The sequence below is a fragment of the Coptis chinensis genome, chromosome 6 (genome assembly GCF_015680905.1).
Source record: "Coptis chinensis isolate HL-2020 chromosome 6, ASM1568090v1, whole genome shotgun sequence".
Classification (NCBI taxonomy): Eukaryota; Viridiplantae; Streptophyta; class Magnoliopsida; order Ranunculales; family Ranunculaceae; genus Coptis; species Coptis chinensis.
This window is the reverse complement of record NC_141461.1, coordinates 51,427,501-51,450,789: the sequence shown is the minus strand read 5'-3', so window position 1 is coordinate 51,450,789 and position 23,289 is coordinate 51,427,501. Positions and strand designations below refer to the sequence as shown.

Sequence of the window (23,289 nt, the reverse complement as noted above, 5' to 3'; positions counted from 1 at the left end):
GGTTTTATTTGTATTTGACCCAACTCATGTTCGAACTTACTCCTATTTTTAAATCAAAACAAACCTCGGTTTTTATTTTTTTTTTTTTTAAAAAAAAAAAAAAATTAAAATAGGTGCAACACGAGGACTTCCTGTGGAGGTCACCCATCCTAGTACTACTCTCGCCCAAGCACTCTTAACTGCTGAGTTCTGATGGGATCCGGTGCATTAGTGCTAGTATGATCGCATCACCCGAAATATTACGGTTTTATTTATATTTGATTAACTCATGTTCAAACTTACTCCTATTTTTAAATCGAAAACAAACCTCGGTTTTTTTTTTTTTTTTTTAAAAAAAATGTAAAATAGGGGTGCAACAAGAGGACTTCCCAGGAGGTCACCCATCCTAGTACTACTCTCGCCAAAGCACGCTTTAATCTGTAGAGTTCTGATGGATCCGGTGCATTAGTGCTGGTATGATCGCACCGGAAATAAAGCGTTTTATTTATATTTGACCCACTCATGTTCGAACTTATTCCTATTTTTTAAATCGAAAACAAACCTAGGCATTTTTTATTTTTTTATTTATTTTTTTTTAAAAAAATTGCAAAATAGGGGTGCAACACGAGGACTTCCCAGGAGGTCACCCATCCTAGTACTACTATCTCCCAAAGCACGCTTTAATCTGTGGGTTCTCATGGGATCCGGTGCATTAGTGATGGAATGATCGCACCTAAAATAAAGCGATTTTATTTATATTTGTCCCAACTCATGTTCGAACTTACTCCTATTTTTAAATCAAAACAAACCTTTTTTTTTTTTTTTTTTTTTTTTTTAAAAATGCAAAATAGGTGCAACACGAGGACTTCCTGTGAGGTCACCACCCATCCTAGTACTATTATCGCCCAAGCATGCTTTAATCATGGAGTTCATGGGATCCGGTGCATTATTGCGATATGATCGCACCCAAAATATTGTGGTTTTATTTGTATTTGACCTACTCATATCCATGTTCGAACTTACTCCCATTTTTTATTCGAAACAAACTTGGGTTTCTTATTTTTCTTTTTTTAAAAAAAAAAAAAATTGCAAAAGAGTTGAGCAACACGCGGACTTCCTAAGAGGTCACCCATCCTAGTACTAATCTCGCCCAAGCACGCTTAACTGCGGACTTCAGATGGGATCCGATGCATTTAGTCTTTGTATGATCGCATCCCGAAATAAAGCGGTTTTTATTTATATTTGGTTTTATTTGTATTTGACTTAACTCATGTTCGAACTTACTCTATTTTTTAAATCGAAATAAACCTTTTTTTTTTTTTTTTTTTTTTTGCAAAATTGCAAAATAGGGGTGCAACATGAGGACTTCCCAGGAGGTCACCCATCCTAGTACTACTCTCGCCAAAGCACGCTTAAACTTGGAGTTCTGATGGGATCCGGTGCATTAGTGTTGGTATGATCGCACCAAAAGTTTTGTGGTTTTATTTATATTTGACTTAACTCATGTTCGAACTTACTCCTATTTTAAAATCGAAACAAACCTAGACTTTTTTTTTTATTTTTTTTTTTTTTTTTTTTAAAAAATGCAAAAATCGGTGTAACAAGAGGACACCAATCCTCCTAATGTACTATTATCGCCCAAAAACGCTTTAATCGCGGAGTTCGATGGGATCCGGTGCATTAGTCTTTGGTATGATCGCACTCCAAAAAAATATTGTGGTTTTATTTATATTTGGCTTAACTCATGTTCGAACTTACTCCTATTTTTAAATCGAAACAAACCACGGTTTTTTTTTTTTTTTTTTTTTTTTTTTATTTTTTATTTTTTATTTTTTAAAAAGAAAATTGCAAAATAGGGGTGCAACATGAGGACTTCCCAGGAGGTCACCCATTCTAGTACTACTCTCGCCCAAGCACGCTTAACTGCGGAGTTCTGATGGGATCCGGTGCATTAGTGCTGGTATGATCGCACCCGGAAATATAACTGTTTTTTTTTATATTTGACTTAACTCATGTTCGAACTTACTCCTTTTTTTTTTAAATCGAAACAAACCTCGGTTTTTTTTTTTTTTTTTTTTTTTTAAAAAAAAAAATTGCAAAATAGGGTGCAACAAGAGGAATTCCCTGGGAGGTCACCCATCCTAGTACTACTCTCCACCAAGCAAGCTTTAACTCAAGGAGTTCTCGATTTGATCCGGTGCATTAGTGCTTGTATAATCGCACCTAGAAGTATTGTGGTTTTATTTGTACTTGACCCACCACATGTTCGGACTTACTCTTATTTTTAAATCAAAACAAACCTCGATTTTTTTTTTTTTTTTTTTTTTTTTTTTTTTTTTTTTAAATTGCAAAATAGGGGGTGCAACAGGGACTTCCCCGAGGTCACCCATCCTAGTACTACTCTCCAAGCAAGCGCGCTTTAACTGCGAGAGTTCTCGATGGGATCCGGTGCATTAGTCTTTGGTATGATCGCACCGACCCAAAAATATAAAGCGGTTTTATTTGTATTTGACCCAACTCATGTTCGAACTTACTCCTATTTTTAAATCGAAACAAACCTCGGTTTCTTTTTTTTTTTTTTTTTTTTAAAAAATTGCAAAATAGGGGTGCAACACGAGGACTTCCCAGGAGGTCACCCATCCTAGTACTACTCTCGCCCAAGCACGCTTAACTGCGGAGTTCTGATGGGATCCGATGCATTAGTGCTGGTATGATCGCACCGGAAATAAAGCGGTTTTATTTATATTTGGCTTAACTCATGTTTGAAATTACTCCTATTTTTTAAATAAAAACAAACCTTGTTTTTATTTTTTTTTTTTTTTTTTTTTTTTTTTTTAAAAAAAATTGCAAAATAGGTGCAACACGAGGACTTCCCGGAGGTCACCCATCCTAGTTCTACTCTCGCCAAAGCACGCTTAATTGCGGAGTTCTGATGGGATCCGGTGCATTATTGCTTGGTATGATCGCATTTTTTTAAATAAAGCGGTTTTATTTGTATTTGACCCAACTCATGTTCGAACTTACTCCTATTTTTAAATCGAAACAAACCTCGGTTTTTTTTTTTTTTTTTTTTTTTTTTTTTTTTTTAAAAAATTGCAAAAGAGAGGGTGCAACAAGAGGACTTCCGGAGGTCACCCATCCTAGTATAACTCTCGCTTCAAGCACGCTTTAACTGGGAAGTTCGATGGGATCCGTGCATTAGTCTGGTATGATCGCAACCGGAAGTAATGCGGTTTTATTTATATTTGACTTAACTCATGTTCGAACTTACTCCTATTTTAAAATCGAAATAAACCTTTTTTTTTTTTTTTTTTTTTTTTTTTTTTTTAAAAAATTGCAAAAGAGGGGTGCAACACGAGGACTTCCGAGGAGGTCACCCATTCTAGTACTACTCTCTCCAAAGCACGCTTAATTCCAGAGTTCGGATGGGATCCGGTGCATTATTGCTGGTATGATCACACCCGGAAGTTTTGCGGTTTTATTTGTATTTGACCCAACTCATGTTCGAACTTACTCCTATTTTTAAATCGAAACAAACCTCGGTTTTTTTTTTTTTTTTTTTTTTTTTAAAAAAAATTGCAAAAAAGGGGTGCAACAAGAGGACTTCCCGGGATGTCTCCCATCCTAGTACAACTCTCGCCCAAGCACGCTTAACTGTAGAGTTCTAATGGGATCCGCTGCATTAGGGCTGGTATGATCGCACCCGAAAGTATTACGGTTTTATTTGTATTTGACTTAACTCATGTTCGAATTTACTCCTATTTTTAAATCAAAACAAACCTCGGTTTTTTTTTTTTTTATTTTTTTTTTAACAATTGCAAAAAATTGCAAAAGGGGTGCAACACGAGGACTTCCCAGGAGGTCACCCATCCTAGTACTACTCTCGCCAAAGCACGCTTAACTGCGGAGTTCTGATGGGATCCGGTGCAATAGTGCTAGTATGATCGCACCCGGAAGTATTCTGGTTTTATTTCTATTTGACCCAACTCATGTTCAAACTTACTCCTATTTTTAAATCGAAACAAACCTCGGTTTTTTTTTTTTTTTTTTTTAAAAATTGTAAAAGAGGGATGCAACAAGAGGACTTCCCGGGAGGTCTCCCATCCTAGTACAACTCTCGCCCAAGCACGTTTAACTGTAGAGTTCTGATGCGATCCGGTGCATTAGTGATGGTATGATCGCACCCGGAAGTATTGCGGTTTTATTTGTATTTGACCCAACTCATGTCCGAACTTATTCCTATTTTTAAATCGAAAGAAACCTCGGTTTCCTTTTTCTTCTTTTTTTTTTTTTTTTTAAAAAAAAAAAAGAGGGGTGTAACAGGAGGGCACCCATCCTTGTACTACTATCGCCCAAGCACGCTTAACTGTGGAGTTCTGATGGGATCCGGTGCATTAGTGATGGAATGATCGTACCTAGAAGTATTGCGATTTTATTTGTATTTGTCCCAACTCATGTTCGAACTTACTCCTATTTTTAAATCAAAACAAACCTCAGCTTCATTTTTTTTTTTTTTTATTTTAATTGCAAAAAAAGGGTGTAACACGAGGACTTCACAGGAGGTCACCCATCCTAGTACTATTATCGCCCAAGCATGCTTGACTGCGAAGTTCTGATGGGATCCGGTGCATTATTGCTGATATGATCGCACCCAAAAGTATTGTGGTTTTATTTGTATTTGACCTACTCATATCCATGTTCGAACTTACTCCCATTTTTTATTCGAAACAAACTTGGGTTTCTTATTTTTCTTTTTTTTTTTTAAAAAAAAATTGCAAAAGAGTGGAGCAACACGCGGACTTCCTAAGAGGTCACCCATCCTAGTACTAATCTCGCCCAAGCATGCTTAACTGCGGACTTCAGATGGGATCCGATGCATTAACGCTTGTATGATCGCACCTGGAAGTACTGCGGTTTTATTTGTATTTGACTTAACTCATGTTCGAACTTACTCCAATTTTAAAATCGAAATAAACCTCGGTTTTTTTTTTTTTTTTTTTTTTTTTTTTTTAAAATTGCAAAAGAGGGGTGCAACATGAGGACTTCCCAGGAGGTCACCGATCCTAGTACTACTCTCGCCCAAGCACGCTTAACAGCGGAGTTTTGAAGGGATCTGGTGCATTAGTGTTGGTATGATCGCACCCGGAACTTTTGTGGTTTTATTTGTATTTGACCCAACTCATGATCGAACTTACTCCAATTTTTAAATCGAAACAAACCTAGACTTCTTTTTTTTTTTTTTTTTTAAAAAAAATTGCAAAAAATCGGTGTAACAAGAGGACACCAATCCTTGTACTATTATCGCCCAAACACGCACGCTTAACTGTGGAGTTCTGATGGGATCCGGTGCATTAGTGCTGGTATGATCGCACCCGAAAGTATTGTGGTTTTATTTGTATTTGACACAACTCATGTTCGAACTTACTCCTATTTTTAAATCGAAACAAACCTCGGTTTCCTTTTTTTTTTTTTTTTTTTTTTTTTTTTTTTTAAAAAATTGTATAAGAGGGGTGCAACATGACAACTTCCCAGGAGGTCACCCATCCTAGTACAACTCTCCCCCAAGCACGCGTATCTGCGGAGTTCTGATGGGATCCGGTGCATTAGTGATGGTATGATCGCACCCGGAAGTATTGCTGTTTTATTTGTATTTCACCCAACTCATGTTCGAACTTACTCCTATTTTTAAATCGGAACAAACCTCGGTTTCTTTTTTTTTTTTTTTTTTTTTTTAAAAAAATATAAAAGGGGGGGTGCAACAAGAGGAATTCCCGGGAGGTCACCCATCCTAGTACAACTCTCCACCAAGCAAGCTTTACTGCGGAGTTCTGATTTGATCCGGTGCATTAGTGCTTGTATGATCGCACCTAGAAGTATTGCGGTTTTATTTGTCATTGACCCAACTCATGTTCGAACTTACTCCTAGTTTTAAATCGAAACAAACCTCGATTTCCCTTTTTATTTTTTTTTTTTTTTTTTTTTTTTTAAATATTGCAAAAGAGGGGTACAACTTGAGGACTTCCCAGGAGGTCACCGATACTAGTACTACTCTCGCCCAAGAACGCTTAACTGTGGAGTTCTGATGGGATTCGGTGCATTAGTGCTGGTATGATCGCACCCGGAAGTATTATGGTTTTATTTGTATTTGACCCAACTCATGTTCGAACTTACTCCCATTTATTATTCGAAACAAACCTCGGTTTCTTTTTTCTTTTTTTTTTTTTTTTTTAATTGCAAAAGAGGGGTGCAACACGAGGACTTCCCATGAGGTCATCCATCCTAGTACTACTCTCGCCCAAGCATACTTCACTGCGGACTTCAGATGGGATCCGATGCATTAACGCTGGTATGATCGCACCCGGAAGTACTGCGGTTTTATTTGTATTTTACTTAACTCATGCTTGAAATTACTCCTATTTTAAAATAAAAAGAAACCTTGTTTTCCTATTTTCTTTTTCAAAAAAAAAAAAAATTGCAAAAGACGGCTGGTGCAACACGAGGACTTCCCAGGAGGTCACCCATTCTAGTTCTACTCTCGCCAAAGCACGCTTAATTGCGGAGTTCTGATGGGATCCGGTGCATTATTGCTGGTATGATCGCACCCGGAAGTATTGCGGTTTTATTTGTATTTGACCCAACTCATGTTCGAACTTACTCCTATTTTTAAATCGAAAGAAACCTCTGTTTCCTTTTTTTTTTTTTCTTTAAAAAACAATTGTGAAGGAGGGGTGCAGCACGAGGACTTCCCAAGAGGTCTCCCATCCTAGTACAACTCTCGCCCAAGCACGCTTAACTGCGGAGTTCTGATGGGATCCGGTGCATTAGTGATGGTATGATCGCACCCGGAAGTATTGTGGTTTTATTTGTATTTGACATAACTCATGTTCGAACTTACTCCCATTTTTTATTCGAAACAAACCTCGGTTTCTTTTTTTCTTTTTTTTAAAAAAATTGCAAAAGAGGGGTGCAACACGAGGACTTCCCAGGAGGTCACCCATCCTAGTACTACTCTCGCCAAGCATGCTTAACTGCGGACTTCAGATGGGATCCGATGCATTAACGCTGGTATGATCGCACCCGGAAGTACTACGGTTTTATTTTTATTTGACTTAACACATGTCCGAACTTACTCCTATTTTTAAATCGAAATAAACCTCGGTTTCCTTTTTTTATAAAAAAAAAATAAAAAATTGCAAAAAAGGGGTGCAACCCGAGGACTTCCCAGGAGGTCACCCATTCTAGTACTACTCTCGCCAAAGCATGCTTAATTGCAGAGTTCTGATGGGATCCAGTGCATTATTTCTGGTATGATCGCACCCGGAAGTTTTGCGGTTTTATTTGTATTTGACCAAACTCATGTTCGAACTTACTCCTACTTTTAAATCCAAACAAACCTCGGTTTCTTTTTTTTTTTTTTTTTAAAAAAATTACAAAAGAAGGGTGCAACACGAAGACTTCCCAAGAGGTCACCCATCATAGTACTACTCTCGCCCAAGCACACTTAACTGCGGAGTTCTGCTGGGATCCGGTGCATTATTGCTATTATGATCGCACCCAAAAGTATTGTGGTTTTATTTGTATTTGACCCAACTCATGTTCGAACTTACTCCTATTTTTAAATCGAAACAAACCTCGGTTTCTTTAAAATTGCAAAGAGGGGGTGCATCACGAGGTCTTCCCAGGAGGTCACCCATCCTAGTACTACTCCCGCCCAAGCACGCTTAACTGTGGAATTCTTATGGGAACTGGTTCATTAGTGCTGGTATGATCGCACTGAAATTTTATTTTGAAAAAAATTGTAGAAGAGGGGTGCAACACGAGGACTTCCCGGGAGGTCACCCATCCTAGTACAACTCTCGCCCAAGCACGCTTAACTGCAGAATTCTGATGAGATCCGTTGCATAAGTGCTGGTATGATCGCACTCGGAAGTATGGGGATTTTATTTGTATTTGACCCAATGATAAGAGCCCAAAACTGTAGTTTTAACCCCTTAATAATCATACTTTTAGACCAATTATGCGAAGTAATAAATAAGAGTTAATGCTGATTACGTGTTTTTATGTATTTCAGGTAGTAAAGTCAATTATGTGCAGAAATGTGCCAGTTTAGCGAGATAAAGGAGATAGGGTTTGTTGCTAAGAAGTTCTGTGATAACGGCCAAGATTCAAGGAGACAAAGCCTTTGTAAAGCCCGGTCAAAAGCTGAAAAGTCAACATGGGCAGAAACAATACACAAGTCAGCAGAATTTCCGAAGACCATTTCTTTGGACTCAGGCCTCGGATTTGGGCCTACCTTTTATCATAACGACCGGCTCGGAAAGAGCTTTCCAATGGTCGAATCCTTGGTCCAATCAGAGGAGCAAAAGTGGATGAAAAGTCTGTTGAAGCCAAATCTAGCTGAAGAGCCCTTTTTGGACTGAAAGAATTGGGTTTTGGTCCCTATTTTTCATGCCAAAACATGGCTCCAAGCTCATGCACGATTTGTAGATCTGAAGCATATAAAAACAAAAGCTTCGCTCTTTGTTAATGGTAGCTAATGAGACTTAAACTATAGATAATTCTAGATCTAGTTTTAATTGTTTTTAATTAAGTTTAGTTTCATTTCATTCCTTGTTTTAGATTAAACCTTAAAATCATTGTTCTTCATTGATTAGATAAATAAAATAGTAGATTCTTGTTCATTTCGATTTTGTCATTTACAATTGTTTAGATCTAAATTCCTTTATTACTTGTTATTCATTTCCTAGTTATTACCTGTGATTTCAATTATTGTTTAGATAAATTGCATAAAGATAGAATTTTTATATGATGTCTAGTTTTAAATCAATAGGAAATGATAGTAGTATGAATCAAGGCTAAACCTCCATTAGAGGAGTTGAAGAAGCCTTGATGAAGCTTGATCTTTGCTAAACTTAGAAATCGTCGTGATAGTTTTTCCACTCTAAAGGTCGTTGATTCGCTATGAGAATGGGTGGACGACCTCACATGCTAGTTATTGATTGGTAGAGATGCCATGGATAATTAGGGATTAGAATTACTATTTTGATATGCAAAGCATTCAATTTGGATCACGACAAGTCTTTGTTAGTTGATTAAGTCGAGTTAAGGTGGATTCAATTCCCTTTAATTCTTTGTCTAGATTCAAACCCTTAGCATTCTATCATTACGTTATTCGTAACTTGTTAAGTGAATTCACCTCGTAGTTTAGAATTCCCGTTGTAAATCTCTCATTAGACTTTGGACTGATTAGTTGACACGAACCCATCGCATGCTAAAGAACTAAGAGTGGAACGAATAATCTACTCCACTATATCTCAATAGGATTGAGAGTAGAAACTTTGATAAAGCTTAATAGCAAACAATTTTACTCTAGTTTTACTAGCAGTTAGAGTTCTCGCGAGCTTTATTCTTTGGTAAAAATAGCGTTTAGACCTTTATCAAATGGCACTGCTACCGGGGATCGAACCCGGGTCACCCACGTGACAGACGGGAATACTCACCACTATAATTAGACCTAAACTATAGATAATTCTATATCTAGTTTTAATTGTTTTTAATTAAGTTTAGTTTCATTTCATTCCTTGTTTTAGATTAAACCTTAAAATCATTGTTCTTCATTGATTAGATAAATAAAATAGTAGATTCTTGTTCATTTCGATTTTGTCATTTACAATTGTTTCGATCTAAATTCCTTTATTACTTGTTATTCATTTCCTAGTTATTACCTGAGATTTCAATTATTGTTTAGATAAATTGCATAAAGATAGAATTTTTATATGATGTCTAGTTTTAAATCAATGGGAAATGATAGTAGTATGAATCAAGGCTAAACCTCCATTAGAGGGGTTGAAGAAGCCTTGATGAAGCTTGATCTTTGTTAAACTTAGAAATCATCGTGATAGTTATTCTACTCTAGAGGTCTTTGATTCGCCATGAGAATGGGTGGACGACCTCGATCACATGCTAGTTATTGATTGGTAGAGATGCCATGGATAATTAATGATTAGAATTACAATTTTGATATGCGAAGCATTCAATTTGGATCACGACGAGTCTTTATTAGTTGATTAAGTTGAGTTAAGGTAGATTCAATTCCCTTTAATTCTTTGTCTAGATTCAAACCCTTAGCATTCTATCATTATGTTATTCGTAACTTGTTAAGTGAACTCACCTCGTAGTATAGAATTCCCCTCGTAAATCTCTAATTAGACTTTGAACTGATTAGTTGACACGAACCCATCGCATGCCAAAGAACTAGGAGTGGAGCAAATCATCTACTCCACTATATCTCAATAGGATTGAGAGTAGAAACTTTGATAAAGCTTAATAGCAAACGGTTTTACTCTAGTTTTACCAGCGTTTAGAGTTCTCGCAAGCTTTATTCTTTGGTAAAACTAGCGTTTAGACTTTTATCAAATGGCGCCGCTGCCATCTTAGTTCCCTTTTAGCATTGTTTTATAGTATAATTAGTCTTTTCTAAGTCCCATTAAACCCACCCACTCTTGTTTGATTCATATTGTGGTTGTCCATTTCAGCAGTTAAATTTTCCTCGCGAAAATACCGGAGCGCACCTGCGCTCAAAACACTGGGCATCTGACAAGTCTTGAGCGCACCTGCGCCCAAAACGAGCGCCACTTGCGCCCAAAGGCCTGGAACTCCGAGTTTGTCCTGAGCGCACCTGCGCCCTCTGCTGAAATTGCCCGATTTCCTCAGGTTTGTTTCAAACTTTCCATTTCTTCAAGTTTTCAGTGTTCTAACTTGTTATACACACTGAGCACGCGTAAACAAGACGCTATTCGTAAGCGAAGCAAGGAGGCATTCAGGTACTCTTTTCTTCCACACCTCGCATCTCCAGTTAGAGGTTTATACTAATATATCAAGATTTCTTGGAGTGTTGTTGTGTTTAGACTTAGCTTTGCATGAGATTAAGGTCTGGTCGAAGAAAAACACCGAACGTAATTAACCGTCAACGTCAACAAATACATCTATCTAGTATACCAATCACTACACCTCTAGCTAGTATACAACATACTCTACCTAACATAATGGCTGAAGAAAGAGAGACTCATCTCTTTGACTTTTACAAAGCTTTGAGCGATAGCCCTAAATCTTGCATCGTTCTACCAGACCCAGTGGGGGATTTCCGCATCCCCCCAAATATATTTAATTTGTTACCCGTTTTTCATTGTTTGCCCCATGAAAAACCATATTAGCACATGTGTAGGATTGAACAAGTCCTTACAACATTCCACCATCCTACGGTGGGTGCTGAACAAATTAAACTGAGGGTATTTCCCTTCACTTTAGCCGATAAGGCAGCGTCTTGGTTAACTGCCCAAGCGCCTAATTTTGGGGACTCGTGGGCTAAACTTGTTCAACTATTTATGGAACATTTTTACCCACCCCTGAAGACAGATGAAATGCTTTCAAAGATTCATTTTTTTAGACAGAATCCTCATGAATCATTTTCTAAGGATTGGAATCGTTTCACCGATCTGCTTATTGAGTGTCCACACCACAATCTTGCGAAAGACACGTTAGTTCGTGCCTTTTTCAAAGGACTTCTACATCACCATAAAGAAGTCCTAGACATAATGAATGGGGGTAGTTTCCTAAGTAAAGGAGCCTCGGAGGCTTATAAATTTTTAGAAGACCAAACTAAGTGTAACAACAACTGGGTGGGGTAGTGATGATATCCCCCGCTCCGCTAGTTCGTCTTCCACAGTTAAAGTCGCCGGTATGTTTGAGATGAAACACGATCCTAAGCTTAAAACTCTAATCGAATCTCTCACTAAAAAGGTAGAGGCTATTTCTGTACAACAAAAGCCTATCCCCGTCATGAATGTAAATTCCAATCCATGTAATTTCTGTTTGACTCCTGAGCACCCCGACTCCTATTGTCCTCTCGCATATGAACAACAACCACCAGAACAGGATAATGTTTGCTCTATTAATAGCTATCCTATTCCTAACGCCCCATGGAGACAAAATCCCAATTTCAGTTAGAGAAACAATCAACAAGTTACACCTCCAGGGTACACTAATCAAAATATTAGGCCAACAAACAATTACAATCAAGCTCCACCTAGGCAAGGACAAGGACAAGGTCAGGGTAACTATAATAATTATAACAATAATAATTATACTGCTAATAGAGGTATTTTCCGATTAATCAGAACTATCGCAACCTACCTGTTAATAATCAACGTGAGATAGTTCCAGTCACACCACCAGTGACCATTACACCTCCACAACCGGATCGTATCGACGCCTTCATACAGGTTACCCAACAGCTTTTCCAATCCATGACTTAATCTAACCAACATATTTTACAATCCATTAATCAAGGCATACAACAGTTAGCCCAAGATAAAGCCCAACCCAAAGGTGTGTTTCCAGGTCAAGCAATACCTAATCCTAAAACAACAAACACAACCTGTGAGGTAAATGGTAATACTAGTACGGAAAATAAAAACGTAGGTGAGCTAAATGCCATCACCACTCTCCGTTATGGTAAAGTGGTTGATAACAAAGTAATTATGCCTATAGTTACCTCACCAGTAGTCCCTACACCGGATATTGATCTAGATACCGAAATAGAAACTGAAGAGCCTACCCCTGTAGAGGTACCAGTTAAACCACAACCTAAGAAATAGAAAGCCAAGGTTAGATATCCAGTTGATCCATACGCTAAATATAGAGAGAAACCACCGTTTCCTCAGAGATTAGCTATGTTAAACAAGGATACAAACTTCGATGAGATTAGGGATGTTTTCAAAAATCTGACGATAAACCTACCTTTTCTCGAAGCAATTAAAAAGTTACCTCACCACGCTAGGTTTCTTAAGGAGTTGTGTACTACTATGCGTAAGACCAATATATCAAAAGACTTTTTTTAACCGAGCGGTTTCCAACTTTATCTGAGCATAATGGAATTGTTAAGTACAAGGACCCTGGTCGTCCTACTGTACAATGCACCTTAGGAGATTCCCACACGACGACCGCACTATTAGACCTGGGGTCGTGTGTTAATTTACTCCAGTATTATCTATACAAACAAATAGGTCTAGAGGAGATGCAACCTACTAAAATGATGTTGCAGTTAGTAGATCGGTCTATCAAGTATCCTAAAGGTGTTGTGGAGAACGTGCTTGTTAAGGTTCAGGATTTCTACTATCTTGCTTATTTTCTTATCCTCGATACAGAAGTCGCTAACGACTGTGTCCCAATCATTTTAGGGCATCCTTTCCTGGCAACAGCCAACGCGCTTATAAACTACCGCGACGGTTCGATGTCCATGTCTTTTGGACATCTTTCTATTTAGGTAAATGTTTTTAAAATGATGCCACAGTTACCAGATACAACTATCGATGGAGAGATTAGTATGATCGAGAGCTTAGCTCAAGATTATTTTAATAACACGTTTCCGAAAAACAAAATGCATAAATTCCTTTCTTTCGGAAGTTCAGATTTTCAAGATAATTCCTACGTAGAGGAAGTCAATACCCTCTTCGAGTCTACACCTACCTTGGATCCTTATATTGCTCCATCTATTGAGTTTGAAGACCTGCTACCTAAACAAGTCTTCACTACTCAAGATGAGGACCCTCCAGCAGCCTTTATCGACATTCCTCCCACCCCGGTACTTAAACCTCTTCCTTCGGAGTTGAAGTATATTCAACTTGATCTGGATGGTAGTCATCTGGTAATTATATCTTCTCTGCTATCTGCTGATGAAGAGGCACGGTTGATTAGGGTAATTAAGGAACATCGTTCTGCAATTGGCTAGTCTCTAGCAGACATTAAGGGAATTGACCCTAATGTTTGCACTCATCGTATCCATTTGGAGGATAACGCGAAGACTTCTCGCGAACCTCAGCGTCACTTGAACCCTGCCATGAAAGAGGTGGTCGGGGAAGAAGTCTTACGATTACTCGATGCGGGTATCATATACCCAATCTCCGGTAGCGAATGTGTAAGTCCCATTCATGTAGTTCCTAAGAAATCGGGGGTTACCATGGTACGTAACGCTAAGGGTGACTATGTGTTCACACAAGGTCCTATGAAATGGAGAATCTGTATTGATTACAGACGTTTAAATGCTATGACACAAAAGGATTACTTTCCTTTACCCTTTATAGATCAGATGCTCGAACGTCTAGCTGGTCATGCTTTTTATTGTTTTCTGGATGGCTACTCTGGCTATTTTCAGATTATTATTGATATTGATGACCAAGAAAAGACTACCTTTACATGTCCCTTTAGAACATATGCCTATAAACGAATGCCTTTTGGCCTTTGTAATGCTCCTGGTACCTTCCAACGGTGTATGCTTCATATATTTAGGGACATGGTAGAGTGCTTTATGGAAGTTTTCATGGATGATTTTTCTATCTATGGAAACTCTTTCACTGAGTGCCTGTCCAACCTATCAAAGGTCTTGACCAGGTGTAAAGAGAAGAGTCTGGTTTTAAATTGGGAAAAATGTCATTTCATGGTGAAAAAGGGCATTGTCCTAGGTCACATTGTATCTAGTGATGGCATCGAAGTAGAAACAGCCAAACTAGAAAAGATAGCGACACTACCTATACCACGGACTGTCCGTGATATTAGAGCCTTTCTAGGCCATGCAGGTTTTTATAGGCGTTTTATAAAAGATTTTTCAAAAATAGTTAGGCCTTTGACTAATTTACTTTTAAAAGATGCCATTTTTTATTTCAACTATAACTGCAAACAGGCTTTTGAAACTTTAAAAGCCGCATTAACCTCTGCACCCATTATACAGCCTCCCGATTGGTCTAAACCTTTCGAACTTATGTGTGATGCTAGTGATTATGCTGTCTTGGGACAAAAACTAGATAATAATTTCACTGTTATTTATTATGCTAGTAAAACTTTAAACGATGCTCAAAAAGAATTATATAACTACGAAAGAGAATTCTTAGCTGTCGTTTATGCTCTAGATATTTGGTTGGTTCTAAAACTTTTCGTTTACGGACCATGCATGCCCTTTAGGTACCTTCTTGCAAAGAAGGATGCTAAGCAGAGACTAATCCGATGGATTCTTCTCCTGCAAGAGTTCACATTAGAAATAAAGGATAAAAGAGGGGTTGAAAACGTTGTTGCCGACCACTTATCTAGACTTACAAATGACGAGGATAGTGATTCTGAGTCCATACCTGACGCCTTTCCGGATGAGCACCTGTATGCTATTTTTTCTGCACCATGGTATGCTGACATTGTGAACTATTTAGCTTCTGATATTATTCATGATAATTGGTCAAGAAATGAACGTAAGAAATTCTTGGCCAGAATTAAGCTATACTACTGGGATGAGCCCTACCTTTTTAAGTATTGCGCGGATCAGATTATTCGTCGTTGTATTCCCCAGTGGGAATACAATGAGGTTCTATCATTCTGCCATGACAAAGAGTGTGGAGGCCATTTTAGTGGTATGTAAACAGCTACTAAAGTTCTTCAATGTGGATTTTATTGGCCTACCCTTTTTAAGGATGCCCAAGTGCATTGCAAAACGTGTATTCGTTGACAACAACTGGGGCGAATCACGAAGCGTAATATGATGCCATTAAATCTAATCATGGTGGTAGAAGTTTTTGATGTGTGGGGCATTGATTTCATGGGTCCCTTTCCTGTTTCACACGGTTTCAATTATATTCTAGTTGTCGTGGACTACGTGTCTAAATGGATAGAGGCCATGGCTTGCCGTAGCAATGACCATAAGACAGTTGTGTTTTTTTATTAAGGAGTATATTTTCTGTCATTTTGGCATCCGTAAAGCCATCATTAATGATGGTGGAACACATTTTTGCAACAGAGTTGTTGCATCCCCAGCGAAAAAGTATGAAGTTACACACAAAGTAACAACTCCTTATCATCCACAAACTAGCGGACAAGTAGAAGTTTCTAATAGAGAAATCAAAAAGATTTTAGAAACAACCAGAAATCCCGATAGGAAAAGACCGGTCGGCGTCTATCGGATGCCTTATGGGCGATAGGACTGCTTTCAAAACTCCTATAGGTATGTCTCCCTTTAGACTTGTATTTGGGAAACCTTGTCATTTGCCCGTTGAAATAGAGCACCGCGGCTCTCGTGGGCTATAAAAAAGCCTTAATTTTAATATTGATGAAGGCGGTGTCAAACGCAAAGTTGCAATTGAATGAGCTTGAAGAAATCCGTAGCGATTCTTATGATCTCGCGAAGGATTATAAAGCTAACATGAAACATGTTCATGATAAGTAAATATTACGCAAAGAGTTTGTGGTCGGTCAAAAGGTCTTGCTTTACAACTCCCGTCTACATATTTTCCCAGGGAAACTAAAAACCCGTTGGTCTGGTCCTTTTCTGGTTACTGAAGTCACCCCTTACGGGGCAAGCACCTTGGTAAATCCCAAGGACAACAGTACCTTTCAAGTCAATGGCCAACGGTTAAAACATTTTCATGAGCTTCTGTCCCCTGATGTAGAGGAAGTCCTTTTACAGGACCCTGTCTATGAGGACTGACCTTTGTCATTTGGTGTACTTCCTTTCACTTCCATATGGTAGTAAGTGCACCATTCAGGTAACCGGGCCCTCCCTATGGAGTGTATGGCTATAAGTACCGGATCCTAAGTCCACGTTTAACATAATTCACGTTTTCCACTCTTGCATATTTTCTCGGTTTTTTAGTCATGTTCCTCTATGGTGTGAATTATGTACTTATTATTTTTTGTTTTTCTTGTTCAAAATTAAAAAAAAAAAAAAAAAAAAAAAAAAATCATAGTAATCTAACAAGTCTCGGGAATCTTACTTTAAAAGACCCACATTTAAAACAAATTTTCTAAAAACTATTCTGTCTAAAAAAAAAAAAAAAATTGTTTGGGGGTGGGCAGTCGGTCTTTCCATCTGGATTGCTCAAACTTTCCTTTTTATATTGCTCACGCCGGTTAATTGTAGTTCGTTCGGGTTGACACCATCTATAAATTAGGATTTCTTTCGTTCGCATAACTTACCTCACACACGCACTTTGAGGCGTTTTCCCACCTTCTTATATGTCACCCACGGTTGGAATTGAGTGTTTTATGGATCATTGGATTGGAAATCCTCTCCTGATCATTTCCATCGCTTATTCGCAAAAATCGGACCGGTAACGAAGCGGCAATGTTATTTTGAAGTTACGGGAAAAATCGAAAATTGTCGGAATTCGAATTGGGCTTGGGCCTCAACTCGCGCACACGTGCGCCGCACCTGCGCCCCCTTCCTTCCCAAAACAAACAGTATTGCGATTTCTAATTCCACCACCGCCATTAACAAAGTTTTCAACCTAACCAAATAAAAAAAAAAGAGAGAAAAAGAAAACCTAACTACACCCACGCCAAGCATTTAAATCAATCCGAAATCTTCTCCAAACCATTACCACCACCAACCCCAACAATTTTAACACTCCAAAAACCACCAAAAATCTTAAAATTTGGAGCTGTTGCGCCACTGACGCGCCACCACCATCAGTTCTTTTTAGTAAAGTTGTATAAATTCCATCCCCACACTCCATTATACAAACCCGTAGATTGTTTCAATATTTCCCATGGTTATTTTAAGACGTCGGATTTTGCCGGAGCACGCGTTTGCTGCCGACCGCTTCGCGCCATTTTACGACGCGGAGATGATTAGGAGAAATTGGAATAGATTGTGGTACTCAACAGAGGATTTTTACCACTATGATTTGGTAGAACAATTCTATATGAAGAGAGAGGTGGAGGGGGATCGAATTTTTGTTAAGGTTGCGGGGAGAAAGAGGGAAGTATCGCGAGAGTTGTTGGCTGAGCTGTTAGGCATTACGCCGGAACGCCACCTTGAAGCCACCATTCAGAATCACAATTATAATTGGAGTTCCCGCTTTGATGAAAGATACTTGGCCGTGGAGGGTGAATACAATCCGAGTACTCATTGCGTCCGCCAGTCAAGTTTGAGAACCAACCAACTAACTGTAGCTCAGTGGATTGGTAGGAACGTCCTCGGGAAAGAAAAAGTCGGCGACATCGGTCTCGCAATATTCCGCGACGTTCTCTGGATTTTGCAAAACGAATAGGTATAATTTCTGCATCCTCGAAGTTAATTTTAAATGTGATTAGAGGAGTGGGATAGAGCATTGCGCCCCTTCCAGTATTGATCACTAAGATCATCCCGCTCTTTTTAGTCAATGTCCGCAAAATCTGCCCCTATTATGATCAAATTGCACTCTAATGCAAGTATTTATACGGATTGCATCCAAGAGACTTGGTTGTTGTCTGAAGAAAACGTAGTTGAGTTGGAGGATGAAATGGAAGATATTACATGTTTGGATGAAGATGCATTGGAGAGTTGTAGTTCTAATTTAGAACGCATGCAAGTGCTGCAAACTGGCTTGTGTTGGATTTATGGTATTTGTGAAGATATCCGAGATAGACAGATTGTAGTTCGAAATAAACAAACGAACCTTCAGACGAAAGTTGAAATGCTCAAAAGGGGTCAGGAAGATATCTTGTCTAACATGGAGACTATCCACCAACGTCACCAATCCCAGTATACAGTACTCAGGGCTGAGATGGAAGCACAGTGCTTGTTCCGAATAGAGATGCTACGACGCATGCCACCCTTGGAGGGTTCTGTTTCAGATGAGTCTAAGAGGCATGAGCATCGTCGCCGAAGAACGGATGGCGGAGGCAATTTATCATTCCAGGACCAATCTGCATCTCCGGGTCCAGCTTCATCACGTGACTAGGTGTTTTGAAGAATGTTGTGTTTCGCTGTTATTTTGTCTTTATTTATTTTATGGTTTTATTAGTCGGATATTAGTTCAGTAATTAAATTAGAATTTGGTTGTTTTATGTTGTGTGAATTACATTTTTTAATATAATTTTGGTTATGTTCAAATTGTGCGTGTTTATCATTAATCCCACCTTCCCGAATTGTTTGGGGGTGGTATTATTTCACCCTAGCACAATTCGTTATATGATCATCTTTTGTAAAATTGTTTTGGAGTGAGGGTTGACAATTTGGCCGATATCGGCATATCTATGATTATATGTGATGACAGCATGAAATTTAAGAGAATTTAGAAGTTACTATTCTAGATTTAGCCTAAGATATATTACGTTTATAATAGAATCAAGAATATGGGTTGTTTCCGTTTTCGGTTTGGAAACTTGTTGTTTCCGGCAATTGCCTTAAAAATTTTGGCAACTTGTCGAATCGGTTTGGGAACCCAAAGCCTATATAAACTTCATTCATTCTCCACACAAAACTCACATCTCCTACATTCAACCATCACCCTTCACTCCCACGTTTTCCTTTCTTTTTCTTCTTACATTCCGCCGTTCAAAGAACTTCGGCGCTTTTTGCCCCCGGGGAGGCGCCACTTGGGCCTTAAAATCTTGCCGAAATTCTAGTCGAGCGCGCCCTGCGCCCGCAAAAGCGTACTGCGCTTAGAGAGTCTTGTAACTCAAAACCATCGAGAGCGCCCTCCACGCCACAAAAGAGCGCCACCTGCGCCCAAGTGCCTGGAAGTCCAATTCTTCAGAGAGCTACCTGCGCCCCATCTGAGCGCACCTGCGCCCTGATTTCCATAGACGCGCAATTTCTGATTTTTGGGTGAGTTGTTCCAAGATCGTTGTAGCTGTTCCAGAGAGTAGTTTTGAGATGACATCTCCTATAGGCATACCTGAACAGTCTTTCGAAGACTTGATGGGAACCGATACCTATGGAGCATCGTTCCGCGAGCGGATCGTGCAGTTAGGATGGCGGCATCTTCTGGTGAGTGATGACGATTCCTTTTCACCTCAAATAACAGAATTTTTCTATAATCATATTACATTCTATTGTAACCAAGAAGGAGAACAAAAATTTTCCCTTGCAATTAATGACACGACTATGGAATTCAATAAGAATTTGGTAGCTTTGGTTTCGGGATTGCCATTGCCTGACCCTATGTTCACGTGGGGGTATATGACTGATAACTCATACCTCTATGAATATGCATATTTCCAAGAGTATTATGGGGGAGGGATATTTCGTGTCATGGACCAAAAGCGATATAAAATAGCCCTGGGTAGCCTATCGCTGAATGTAGGCACAACCATGTTATTCATTATGATTAATATTTTAGGGGAACGGCAGTTTACTTCTGCCAATAGTACCGCTGGTGAGGTTTTCCTTGCTCTAGCTGAGGGACGTCGCCGATATGACATTCCCCGAGTTTTAGTGGCTACTCTAAAGAGAGCCCATACCATGAGGCATAAGTATCTTCTTATGCCTGTTTTGGTTTGCCGCATTATGCGCGGTTGCTTACCGGAATTCTGTACCCAGTTCACGGATTGGAAAAAGGTTGAAATCATGAGACCCACCAATCGCGAGGTCGATCATTCGAGCCATGACTTGGCGGGATGGCAGGTGCAACCTCATTTGTTTGCCCTTACACCCCATCGCACCAAGTAACACTTTCGAGAGGTTAGCAATGGTTGATGATACACGACGGAAGGCGTGGCAAGTTGTTATGGCATGGCAGGATGTGAAAGAACCTCGCCCCTTTGAAAAAGAAGAGGATGACGAGTAAGCGGGAGAGGAGGTAAGTTCTTAATTTCAGTTAGTGTATGCTTATGTCCCAAGCAAATTTATCTTGTTAACCCTATAATGGGTGGAACTCCTATAGAGTTGCGTCAGTTTTATTTCATATATTAGTATGTTTTAATCTTGTTTTGCAGATGTTCTAGAATTTCACGCGTTTCTATAGTATTTTTCCTACCCTATCTATTTAAATACTTTGAGGACAAAGCATATTTCTTATTTGGGGGTGGGCATAGAAACACGTGTAATTAAGACATCTGTTAGGATATAGATATGTATAATATACACTTGTTTTCTAGTTAAAATTTTAAAAATTCAAAAATAAAAATAAAAAGTTATGCTATACACTTAGGAATATTGGTATTGTTTTCTTTCTCTATGCTCTTAATAATCTAGAAGTCTCACGTAGCTTTTGCATTAGAATAATTTTTAGAAACTTAGGTTAATATGTAGGTAATAATCTTTGCATCTATCCATAAATATATTACATGAGCATCTATGATTGTTAGCAGTAAGTTTCTGAAACCTAGGCTAGAGTACTTATTCTACAAATCCTGTGAGAATATAGCCTAAAGCCTTAGATGAGTGAAACATTTGAGAAATGACACAAGGGAGAAGTAAAATCCGGATAGAGAAATCACACGTCCACTTGCTTGTTCACTAAACCATATCTTAAGAGAGAATTTAGGCCCTCTTTGGATCGATATAGCCAGAAATTCAAACCTATAAATTATTTTCCACTAGTCGCCCCTCTGAGCCTTTCTTTAACCTTCATAAACCACAATCCTTTACCCTGTTACCAAAATAAAAATAAAAAATAAAAATAAAAATCAACCTACCCAATTTAGAATAAGTCTGACAATAAAATGAGTGAAGAAAGAAGAAGAGAAAAACCTGGTAAACAAAAATTAGTTAGTTGCTTCAGAAAATGAAAGAAAAGAAGTTTCCATCCAAAGAAAATAAAAATAAAAATAGAAATAAAATAAAAAATCCAAAAATAGAATAAAAGGGAGTCAAAAGCCAAAGAAAAAGAAAAATATGGCTAAGGATGAAAACAAAGTGTATAAGCAAAAGTAAATAACAAGATTTTCTCTAGTTACATAATATGAATACTCTATTATCTCAGACTTGTCCTTTTTGATTATCCATTTCCTTCCTTCTTAAACCATCTTCTAATCCCCACAACACCTAATAAAGACCTCTAGCTCAATTAGGAATAGGTTAGTGTGATAGTACGTGGCAGATGTGTTTGATCGACTCCGGCTTTCTTGTGTGTCATTGAGATTGTAAAGTAAAGTGTGCCCACTGCGCACTGGAGTAGTGAAATTTGAGCGGAAAAATCAGAGTGGTTTTTGTCTTGACGTTTATGTAAGGACCTACTTAAGGACGCTATTCCGAGTTTTCATAAACGGACATGCTATTGCATTTCATAGTATTACTCATTGTATATATGTTTATTGTAGATGATTGATTATTATGCATATATTAGCTTAGGTTTCGACTTGATTATTCTATATTCATTGCTAGTAAGATTGATAGTTAATTTAAAGCTTGAATAAGGAAACAATAGTTTTATTTCTTAGTCGTTGTAGTATAGATGAAGTTTGTGAGTACCTTCACTGGAAAACTCTCACGAGGCTATAACTCGTCTACTAGGGAATTCCTAGTGGTTTAAGGCATTGTTGCATATGGTAAATGCAATCGCATTCAGTGAAACGAGAGTAGTTAGAACTCCATTTTTGGTCACTTATTCTAATTTCTCATATTTTCTTGAGGACAAGCAAAATGCTGTTTGGAGGTGGTTTGATAAAAGCCCAAAACTGTAGTTTTAACCCCTTAATAATCATACCTTTAGACCAATTATACGAGTAATAAATAAGAGTTAATGCTGATTACGTGTTTTTATATATTTCAGGCAGTAAAGTCAATTATGTGCAGAAATGTGCCACTTTGGCAAGATAAAGGAGCAAGGGTTGGTTGCTAAGAAGTTCTGTGATAACGGCCAAGATTCAAGGAGACAAAGCCTTTGTAAAGCCCGGTCAAAAGCTGAAAAGTCAACACGGGCAGAAACAGTACACAAGTCAGCAGAATTTTCGAAGACTATATCTTTGGACTCAAATCTCGGATTTGGGCCTACCTTATGTCAAAATGACTGGCTTGGAAAGAGCTTTCCAATGGTCCAAGCCTTGGCCCAATCAGAGGAGCAAAAGTGGATGAAAAGTCTGTTGAAGCCAAATCCAGTTGAGAGCCCTTTTTGGACTGAAAGAATTGGATTTTGGGCCTGATTTTCCGGCCCAAAACATGGCTCCAAGCCCACGCATGATTTTTGGATTTGAAGCATATAAAAACAAAAGCTTAGCTCTTTGTTAATGGTAGCTAATTAGACTTAAACTATAGATAATTCTAGATCTAGTTTTAATTGTTTTTAATTAAGTTTAGTTTCAATTTATTCCTTGTTTTAGATTAAACCTTAAAATCATTGTTCTTCATTGATTAGATAAATAAAATAGTAGATTCTTGTTCATTTCGATTTTTTCATTTACAATTGTTCAGATCTAAATTCCTTTATTACTTGTTATTTATTTCCTAGTTATTACCTAAGATTTCAATTATTGTTTAGATAAATTGCATAAAGATAGAATTTTTATATGATGTCTAGTTTTAAATCAATGGGAAATGATAGTAGTATGAATAAAGGCTAAACCTCCATT

At 38.2% G+C, this 23,289-nt stretch overlaps 4 non-coding genes and 18 pseudogenes across 4 annotated transcripts; all 22 read right to left on the bottom strand.

Annotated features, from left to right (window-relative positions):
- Positions 1 to 110: 110 nt before the first annotated feature.
- LOC147493520 (5S ribosomal RNA) lies at positions 111 to 230 on the bottom strand (annotated as a pseudogene).
- A 1,097-nt stretch (positions 231 to 1,327) lies between these two features.
- Positions 1,328 to 1,446, bottom strand: LOC147493519 (5S ribosomal RNA; annotated as a pseudogene).
- A 388-nt stretch (positions 1,447 to 1,834) lies between these two features.
- On the bottom strand, positions 1,835 to 1,953 carry LOC147493518 (5S ribosomal RNA). Its single transcript, XR_015200523.1, has one exon. It is a non-coding gene; the product is annotated as a 5S ribosomal RNA (ribosomal RNA).
- A 629-nt stretch (positions 1,954 to 2,582) lies between these two features.
- On the bottom strand, positions 2,583 to 2,701 carry LOC147493517 (5S ribosomal RNA). The gene has a single exon (XR_015200526.1). It is a non-coding gene; the product is annotated as a 5S ribosomal RNA (ribosomal RNA).
- A 622-nt stretch (positions 2,702 to 3,323) lies between these two features.
- On the bottom strand, positions 3,324 to 3,442 carry LOC147493516 (5S ribosomal RNA; annotated as a pseudogene).
- Positions 3,443 to 3,565: 123 nt separating this feature from the next.
- LOC147493515 (5S ribosomal RNA) lies at positions 3,566 to 3,684 on the bottom strand (annotated as a pseudogene).
- A 128-nt stretch (positions 3,685 to 3,812) lies between these two features.
- Positions 3,813 to 3,931, bottom strand: LOC147493514 (5S ribosomal RNA). Its single transcript, XR_015200521.1, has one exon. It is a non-coding gene; the product is annotated as a 5S ribosomal RNA (ribosomal RNA).
- Positions 3,932 to 4,046: 115 nt separating this feature from the next.
- LOC147493513 (5S ribosomal RNA) lies at positions 4,047 to 4,165 on the bottom strand (annotated as a pseudogene).
- A 348-nt stretch (positions 4,166 to 4,513) lies between these two features.
- On the bottom strand, positions 4,514 to 4,632 carry LOC147493512 (5S ribosomal RNA; annotated as a pseudogene).
- A 129-nt stretch (positions 4,633 to 4,761) lies between these two features.
- On the bottom strand, positions 4,762 to 4,880 carry LOC147493511 (5S ribosomal RNA; annotated as a pseudogene).
- Positions 4,881 to 5,004: 124 nt separating this feature from the next.
- On the bottom strand, positions 5,005 to 5,123 carry LOC147493510 (5S ribosomal RNA; annotated as a pseudogene).
- A 363-nt stretch (positions 5,124 to 5,486) lies between these two features.
- LOC147493509 (5S ribosomal RNA) lies at positions 5,487 to 5,605 on the bottom strand (annotated as a pseudogene).
- A 124-nt stretch (positions 5,606 to 5,729) lies between these two features.
- On the bottom strand, positions 5,730 to 5,848 carry LOC147493508 (5S ribosomal RNA; annotated as a pseudogene).
- A 132-nt stretch (positions 5,849 to 5,980) lies between these two features.
- On the bottom strand, positions 5,981 to 6,099 carry LOC147493507 (5S ribosomal RNA; annotated as a pseudogene).
- A 121-nt stretch (positions 6,100 to 6,220) lies between these two features.
- Positions 6,221 to 6,339, bottom strand: LOC147493506 (5S ribosomal RNA; annotated as a pseudogene).
- Positions 6,340 to 6,464: 125 nt separating this feature from the next.
- LOC147493505 (5S ribosomal RNA) lies at positions 6,465 to 6,583 on the bottom strand (annotated as a pseudogene).
- A 121-nt stretch (positions 6,584 to 6,704) lies between these two features.
- On the bottom strand, positions 6,705 to 6,823 carry LOC147493504 (5S ribosomal RNA). The gene has a single exon (XR_015200532.1). It is a non-coding gene; the product is annotated as a 5S ribosomal RNA (ribosomal RNA).
- A 117-nt stretch (positions 6,824 to 6,940) lies between these two features.
- LOC147493503 (5S ribosomal RNA) lies at positions 6,941 to 7,058 on the bottom strand (annotated as a pseudogene).
- A 121-nt stretch (positions 7,059 to 7,179) lies between these two features.
- On the bottom strand, positions 7,180 to 7,298 carry LOC147493502 (5S ribosomal RNA; annotated as a pseudogene).
- Positions 7,299 to 7,416: 118 nt separating this feature from the next.
- On the bottom strand, positions 7,417 to 7,535 carry LOC147493501 (5S ribosomal RNA; annotated as a pseudogene).
- Positions 7,536 to 7,636: 101 nt separating this feature from the next.
- Positions 7,637 to 7,755, bottom strand: LOC147493500 (5S ribosomal RNA; annotated as a pseudogene).
- Positions 7,756 to 7,785: 30 nt separating this feature from the next.
- LOC147493499 (5S ribosomal RNA) lies at positions 7,786 to 7,904 on the bottom strand (annotated as a pseudogene).
- Positions 7,905 to 23,289: the final 15,385 nt, after the last annotated feature.